We start from the raw sequence: 8,231 nt of genomic DNA on the forward strand, positions 1-8,231 counted from the left end.
AACTCCAAACACATTACGGTACACACAGCTTACAATAATCTCCACTGAAATACACACAGAGAGAAAGAAAGCAGAGGACCAAAGGATAACATGAATTAGTACAAAAATCGCACAGACGCATTAAGATTGCCAGGAGTATTCAGTTATTTCTGATATTTATACTTCTGAAAATCAGGCCCTAAAGCCTCTAAGGAGTTTTAGCAGCACAACTACATTTGAAGACTTAGTCTTGATGTTTGTCTTTACTCCAGCATTGTCTGCCATGGTTGGACTAGCCCTATACATCAAGATGGTGACTGAAGAGTTTATGCAGTAAGACAGATAGAGAAGCTCTTTAGACCTCTTTCCTTGCAGTCATTCAGCAAGAGGGAAACTGTCATAGATTTGTTTAGGTTTTAAAATGGAATGGCATCTCACTTTTACTTCCCTTTCCAATTCTTTTGGATGTACCATATGGAAGTAGGGAAAAATTCCCTGCTGTTGATCTGCTTGTGCTTTTAAGATAGAGAAGGGGGGGAGAAGGAAGTGGAGGAGAGGGGAGAGAGAGAGAGAGAGAGAGAGGAAGAAAAGAAGGGAGGGAAGGAGGAGAGAGAGAGGGAGAGAGCGGAAGAAAGGGCAAGCTGGTTAATGTTTTTCTTTCAGCTTGTTTTTATGAGTCACTCAACTAAGTATTTGCATTAGCAGGACTCCTGCTGCTGCTAGATCATTCAACTGTTTGTTTAGTTGCTGTGTCTCTTGAAAAGTCCAACGACACTGAATTTTTATACATCTTCTTTGTATTTTACTAACTAACTAAATCTTTAAGAACCAAGTAACTTCCCATCACTGTTGTCCCTATAGCAATAGCAGTCCCCCCAAACTCAGTGCTATTACTCAGGAGTAAAGGCTATAGAACCAGACTGATATTTATTGTTGCTTCCTTATATGTTGTCTGCTGACCAAGCTGTATTAGAACAAGTGAAAATAACAACATAATCGAAATGTCACAATAATCAAGTTTAAAGTTCAGTTTTTTATTCCCACTTGTGAATTGAAATAAAAAGTTGCTTAATCTTGAGCTACATTTGCAAACCCAGCTTAGTATATATGTTTATATAAGAAAAGTATATATATAGCCAAAGTATAACTTTGATCAAATCACTTTGAAAGAGTTTTATTTCTTCAGGTAAGAGATTAATATTGCTCAGAAACATATCAAAACAGAAACTACATATTCACTGAGACTGACATTGCCTTATTCCTGCAGAAATAGGTCATCAAAAAAATCTTGCTACTGAGTTAAACAAGAGTAGGTCTGTAAGCAAAACTCTATCACGGCCAGCATGAAAAGAAGCTACGAAATCTGAGGAAATAAAAGAAGAAAAAAAGAACAGCAGACAGCTTTTTCTGTGTTTATGAGGATAAACAGCAATTTTCTGTTTGAACTCGTTTATCTCTGGCTTATTCTTCAACATTCTGAATTTAACAGTTTGCTTTCAACAAACCTCTTTTTCTCCCTTTTCCCTTTTCAAGAGTGCCAGCATAAGATATGTTAATTAAATACAAGCTTGAAACCTGGCCATTAGACTAAAAGGCAATAAAAGCATCAGAACTTACCTATTCACAGAGAAGGATGGTTCAGACAAGAGATCCACTTTATGTGAGAGACTGGGTCCCAAGAGAAGCATTTGTAAAGGAAGCTCTTCAAAATAGCTCTATATCTTCTGCATAAGGTGTTTGTTTTGTTTTTCCTTCTCTTCAATCAAAACAAAGACTGATAGGAGAAAAGTGGGTGTTTAAAAGATGTAAAAGCCTTATCCTGGTTCTAAAAGAACCAGCACATTAAGAGCAACTTTTCTTGATTGCAGACTTAGGATCTACGCAACTTTCTCATAAGCACAGTTCAACCCCAAATAGCGACTGCGTATAACTGGTATCTTCTTACTTATTACATCTGTTCCCTGTGTGAATTCAGAGATGCACACGCTGACTTCAGTAATAAAAATACTTTTTTTTAAGTTACTTGTTATTCTTGCTGCACCAACATAACTGAGGGAGTATGAGCTATAGCTCTTGTCTATCATCAACAGAACTATGCGATAATTAAAGGACTAGTCAGTTATTTGTATGCAAATTAACTGCCTAGGTGAAATTTAAGGCATAGCTTGCCCTTCAGAACATTTGTCATCCATAGTGATCTGCTAGAAGACATGAAGCTAGAAGATAAAAATGTTTAGTTGCCTGATTTAATCTGAAGATTTTTAGCAAAAGAAGGTCTGTCTTCCACTTGCCACCTGGGCGTATTTTATTTTGAAGTGGCTGGAAACAATAAACACAATTTTCTAAAGCTGGAAGTTTAATATATAACTGTATATAACCCTCCTGTGTAACTGTTGTATTCTAGATCTATTCTTGCCCTACCTGCCACTTAGGCTCAAGACAGACTTTAGAGGGGGGATATGACAAGGATGACTCTGTGACTCAGTGTCACTCTCTACCTATAATTTATGGCAAGACACTGCTACAACTTGTGTTCTGCAACTTACACTATATTCCATAGCATGGTATTGATGTTTAATCTCTTTAACTATACACAAGGAGCACCAATGATCAGTATATTCTACTCAGAGTGTTCTTCCTCATCTCTTGCCCTACAGCAGGTGAAACTAGCTAAAACAAAGATGTTCCTCTGCAGTGGCTAGAGCACAATGAATAAGAGTATACAATAACTAGCAGTTAATTAAAACATTCCTTCAGGTGAAGTGCTAAGACACTATCTGGGCTCTGAAAAGGCTACATTTAATTCCTGCTAATAACCCTGTGAATGACTTCATAGAATCATTGAATGGTTCAGGTTGGAAGGGACCTTGAAGATCATCTAGTTCCAACCCTCCTGCCATGGGCAGGGACACCTCCCACTAGACCAGGCTGCTCAAAGCCCCATCCAGCCTGGCCTTGAACACTTCCAGGGATGGGGCATCCACAACTTCTCTGGGCAACCTGTTCCAGTGCCTCACCACCCTCACAGTAAAGGATTTCTTCCTAATGTCTAATCTAAATCTCCCCTCTTTCAGTTTAAAACTGTTATCCCTCATCCTACGCTCTCTGATAAAGAGTCCTTCTCCAGCTTTCCTTTAGGCCCCCTTAAGTACTGGCAAGCTGCTATAAGGTCTCCCCAGAGCCTGCTCTTCTGCAGACTGAACAACCCCAGCTCTCTCAGCCTGTCCTCATAGGAGAGGTGCTCCAGCCTTCTGATCATCTTCATGACCCTCCTCTGGACCCACTCCAACAGGTCCATGTCCTTCTTATGTTGAGGACTCCAGAGCTGGACGCAGTACTCCAGGTCGGGTCTCATGAGAGCAGAGTAGAGGGGCAGAATCATCTCCCTTGACCAGCTGGCCACACTTTTTTTGATGCAGCCAAGGATGCGGTTGGCTTTCTGGACTGCGAGTGCACATTGCTGGCTCATGTTGAGCTTCTCATCAACCAACATCTGCAAGTCCTTCTCCTCAGGGCTGCTCTCGAGCCATTCTCTGCTTGGCCTCTATTTGTTCTTGGGATTGCCCCAACCCAGGTGCAGGACCTTGCACTTGGCATTGTTGAACTTCATGAGGTTTGCACAGGCCCACCTCTCAAGCCTGTCCAGGTCTCTCTGGATGGCATCCCTTCCCTCCAGCATGATGACCACTCCACACAGCTTGGTGTTGTCAGCAAACGTGCTGAGGGTGCACTCAATCCCACTGTTCATGTTGCCAATGAAGATGTTAAACAGCACCAGTCTCAATACTGACACCTGAGGAACACCACTCATCACTTGGACATTGAGCTGTTGACCAAAACTCTTTGAGTGAGACCATCCAGCCAATTCCTTATCCACTGAGTGGTTCACCCATCAAAGCCATGTGTCTCCAATTTAGAAACAAGGATGTTGTGCGGGGCAGCATCAAATGCTTTGCACAAGCCTAGGTAGATTACATCAGTTGCTGTTCCCTTATCCACCAACGCTGTAACACCGTTGTAGAAGACCACCAAATTTGTCAGGCATGATTTGCCTTTAGTGAAGCCATGTTGGCTGTCACCGATCACCTCCTTATTTTCCATGTGCCTTAGTATAGTTTCCAGGAGGATTTGCTGCACAATCTTGCCGGGCACAGAGGTAAGACTAACTGACCGACCTCTAGTTCCCCGAGTCTTACTTTTTTTCCTTTTTAAAAATAGGGGTTGTGTTTCCCCTTTTCCAGTCAGTGGGAACTTCACCAGACTGCCAAGCCTTCTCAAATATGATGGGTAGTGGCTTAGCAACTTCATCTGCCAGTTCCCTCAGATGTATCTCATCAGGTCCCATGAATTTGTGCAGCTTCAGGTTCCTCAGCTGGTATCGAACCTGTTCTTCTCCTTTCTTCTCCTACAGTGGGTGGTACCTCATTCTCCCAGTCCCTGCCTTTGCCTTCTGCCACTTGGAATGGTGTGGCTAGAGTACTTGCCGGTGAAGACTGAGGCAAAAAAGCCATTGAGTACCCCAGTCTTCTCCATATCCCAGGTAACCTGTTCTCCCATTTCCTTCCAGAGAGGGCCCACATTCTCCCCAGTCTTCCTTTTATCACTGACATACCTGTAGAACCTTTTCTTGTTGCCCTTGACATCTCTAGCCATGTTTAATTCTGTCTGGGCTTTAGCTTTTCTAACCTGGTCCCTGGCTGCTCAGAAAATTTCTCAGCATTCCTCCCAGGCTACCTGTCTTTGCTTCCACCCTCTGTAGGCTTCTTTTTTCTGTTTGAGTATATCCAGGAGCTCCTTTTTCATCCATGCAGGTCTCCTGGCATTTTTGCCTGACATCATCGTTGTTGGGATGAATCGCTCCTGAGCTTGGAGGAGGTGATCCTTGAATATTAACCAGCCTTCTTGGGCCCCTCTTCCCTCCAGGACTTTATCCCATGGCACTCTGCTAAGGAGATCCCCGAAGAGACGAAGTCTGCTTTCCTGAAGTCCAGGGTAGTGAGCTTGCTGTGCATCCTCCTCACTGTCCTAAGGATTTTGAACTCCACCTTTTCATGGTCACTGCAGCCAAGGCTGCCCTTGAGCTTCACACTCCCCACCAGGCCCTCCTTGTCAGTGAGAGCAAGGTCCAGCATAGTGCCTCTCCTTGTTGGCGTCTCTATCACTTGGAGAAGGAAATCATCATCAACATATTCCAGGATTCCTGGATTGCTTATGCCTTGCTGTGTTGTCCCTCCAAAAGATATCGAGGTGGTTGAAGTCCACCACAAGGACCAGGGCTTGTGAATGTAAGGCTACTCTTATCTGTCTATAGAGGGCCTCATCCACTCTGTCCTCCTGGTCAGGTGGCCTGTAGCAGACCCCCACTGTAATGTCACCTATCCCTGTCCTCCCTTTATTCCTGACCCATAAACTCTCTGTGGTTTCCTCATCCACCCCCAGGCAGAGCTCCATGCACTCCAGCTGGTCCTTGACATAGAGGATGACACCCCTTCCTCATCTCCCCTGCCTGTCCTTCCTAAAGAGCCTGTATCCTTCCATTCCAACACTCCAGTCATAGGAGCCATCCCACCATGTCTTGGTGATGCCAATAAGATCATAGCCCTGCAGGTGTGCGCACATCTCTAACTCCTGTTGTTTATTGCCCCTGCTTCATGCGCTTGCATAGAGGCTTGTTTCAAAATTACATGAGTCTATGCAGTTGCTTTGCCTATGGTATTTGAACCTTTTTGCCTAATACTGTGGCCTGTAATTGTTCCTCTGTGGGTTCTTTGGTTCCAATTTCACTCTGTGACAGAACTTCTTAACAGCTTCTTTTTGAGCCGCATAATCTGAAAGGCAGAAGACACAGAGGTCTGGATAAACACATTTTTAAAGAACTGCAGAAAATATCAGGGTAGTGCTCACATGAAATCTAATTTATCCTCTGGTCACTTAATGCAGATAATAGACGCCGGTGATGGAATGTGCATGCCTTGGGCTATACACTGGTTCATTACGCACATTCGGCTCCCTGTAAGTTTAATGTGAATTTAACATACCAAGGAACGGGAAGACATAACCTTCAGGGTGAATGCATGTTCTCAAAAAAGCTAATGAACTCCTACAATAATGCCTGTTTCTACGATAATGCTAAAGATTGGATATTGATAACTAAGCACTTTTATGACTGACACATACGCTTCATCTCAGTCAATAGCCTGTTACTGATGGCACAGAAATATGCTTTTCTGCCAGCTCTTTACCCATCCAATATCATTCTTAACATTAAATGTGTGGGGAGCACTACTGCTTCCAAGATCTTGTTTACAACACCTTCCTAGAGACACCCCGGGAGGAAGCCCTCAAAGGCACGATCCTGGTAGGCCGCACTGACAGGCATAGCATCATAGAATGGTTCGGGTTGCAAGGGACCTTAAAGATCATCTAGTTCCAACCCTCTGCCATGGGCAGGGACACCTCCCACTAGACCAGGCTGCTCAAAGCCCCATCCAGCCTGGCCTTGAACACTTCCAGGGATGGGGCATCCACAACTTCCCTGGGCAACCTGTTCCAGTGCCTCACCACCCTCACAGTAAACAATTTCTTCTTAATATCTAATCTAAATCTCCCTCTTTCGGTTTACAACCATTACCCCTCATCCTATTGCTGTACTCCCTGATAGAGTCCCTCACCCTTGGCGGTGGTGCCCGCCCATGGCCTGCCCCAGTCGGCAGTGGCCACACGGCCATCCTTGGCAGCCCCAGCTCCAACACTGAAGCTCTAAGTGTTTCATCTGATGAGCCAACACATTTTATCGCTCATGCGGCAATGAGCTGGCTGCCCCGGCGGAACCTTGCATACGCTTCACCAGGCCCTGCTGCTCACCCCCCTGCTCGGCTCTAAAAATAAGGCAGGGGAGCTATAAATAGGAGTCGCTTAAAGTGCTTCCGAAATGTCTGTCAACGCCGCTGCTCCGGGGGGAGGGAAGAGCGCCTTCAGGTGACGCCCCGGCGGCAGTGGAAGGCAGGCGGAGATGGGCAGCGGGCCCAGAGAGGGCGGCGGGCTGGGCAGGGCAGGGCAGAGCCGGGCAGGGGGAGCGGCGGCCCGGCCCGGCCCGACCGCGGGGCTCCTCCCCGGGCAGCCGCGGTTGCCAGGCGCATCCCCGCGGGCCGCCGGCTGCTGCCGTGCGGGGCTCGGGCCGCGGCACCTCGGCGGGCTCCCTCCCTCCGTCCCTCCGCCTGCGAGGTAACCCGGCGCCGGCGCGCAGGGGCCCAGGCCGCGGCTGTCCCCGGGGTGCGCGGGAGGCAGCGCCGGCCTGGCCGGAGGCCGGGAGGGGCCGGGAGGCCTCCCCGAGACTGCGGGGAGGTCAGGGGCAGCTCAGGGTGCCAGCAGGCAAGCTCTCCTCAGCGGTGGCCGGAGACCAGGGGCCATGGGCACAAGCTGAAACACGAGAAGGGTCCCTCTCAACATCGGGAATCACTTTTTCCTGTGAGGGTGACCGAGCACCAGCACAGCTGCCCAGTGGAGTCTCCATCTTTGGAGACATTCAGAAGTCGTCTGGACGTGGTCCTGGTCAGCCAGCCTGCTGGGGGGCCTGCTTGAGCAGGGGGGTTGGACCACCTGAGCTCCAGAGGTCCCATCGCACCTCACCCACTCTGTGATTCAGTGAAACCCTGCAGAGCCTCCCTCAGAACTACCAGAACCGAGGGTCCTCCGATGCTTAAGACTTCGAGGATTGTGCTTAAATTTAATAAGAGCTTTATAGTCTGCTGTTGCTGCTGCTTGTGGCTTTATGGCGGAGAAGGTCTCTTAGGGCAAAGTTTGATTGCAGCTAGCAGGCCTCCAGTGGAGAGCTGCCTGTGCCTTAAGAGAGCGAGCAGCGGGGAATTACATTTAATACCTCCTCCTTTCAGTTCTGACGTTCTTTCAGCAAGTAAACAGCAGGGCTCCCCTACTATGCTGTATGATCTCGCTCTGTTAACTAATTTCCCCTTGTAACAGGAATGCTCTTGCTTGCACAATGAAAAAAAATCATGTGGCTGTAAAGCTTGGTAGTTTAATGGTGCCGTAGTTTTAAACAGTGTTGTTTCATCCTGCTGAATGCTCTGCTTGCATTCTGATCTAACCCATGTCTTGCATCATTTGAGAAGTTAAGAAAAAGCAAATAAACAAAAATCAGAAAACCATCATACTTGACTATAGGCCATTTTTTTTACTGAGAGGAAGAGCTGGGTCTCCATGATGAAGACAGCCAGAGTTTTGCTGTAGCAGCA

General features: G+C 46.7%; 1 protein-coding gene across 1 annotated transcript in view; it reads right to left on the reverse strand.

Moving 5' to 3' along the window:
* KCNK2 (potassium two pore domain channel subfamily K member 2) overlaps positions 1-1,862 on the reverse strand; it is a 134,209-nt gene extending 132,347 nt beyond the window's left edge. The window contains exon 1 of the mRNA XM_063328463.1: positions 1,597-1,862. The gene's annotated coding sequence lies outside the window, so the exon portion shown is untranslated. The remainder of the gene's footprint in view (positions 1-1,596) is intronic.
* Between the last annotated feature and the right edge of the window lie 6,369 nt (positions 1,863-8,231).

Source organism: Chroicocephalus ridibundus, chromosome 3, assembly GCF_963924245.1.
Source record: "Chroicocephalus ridibundus chromosome 3, bChrRid1.1, whole genome shotgun sequence".
Taxonomy (NCBI): Eukaryota; Metazoa; Chordata; class Aves; order Charadriiformes; family Laridae; genus Chroicocephalus; species Chroicocephalus ridibundus.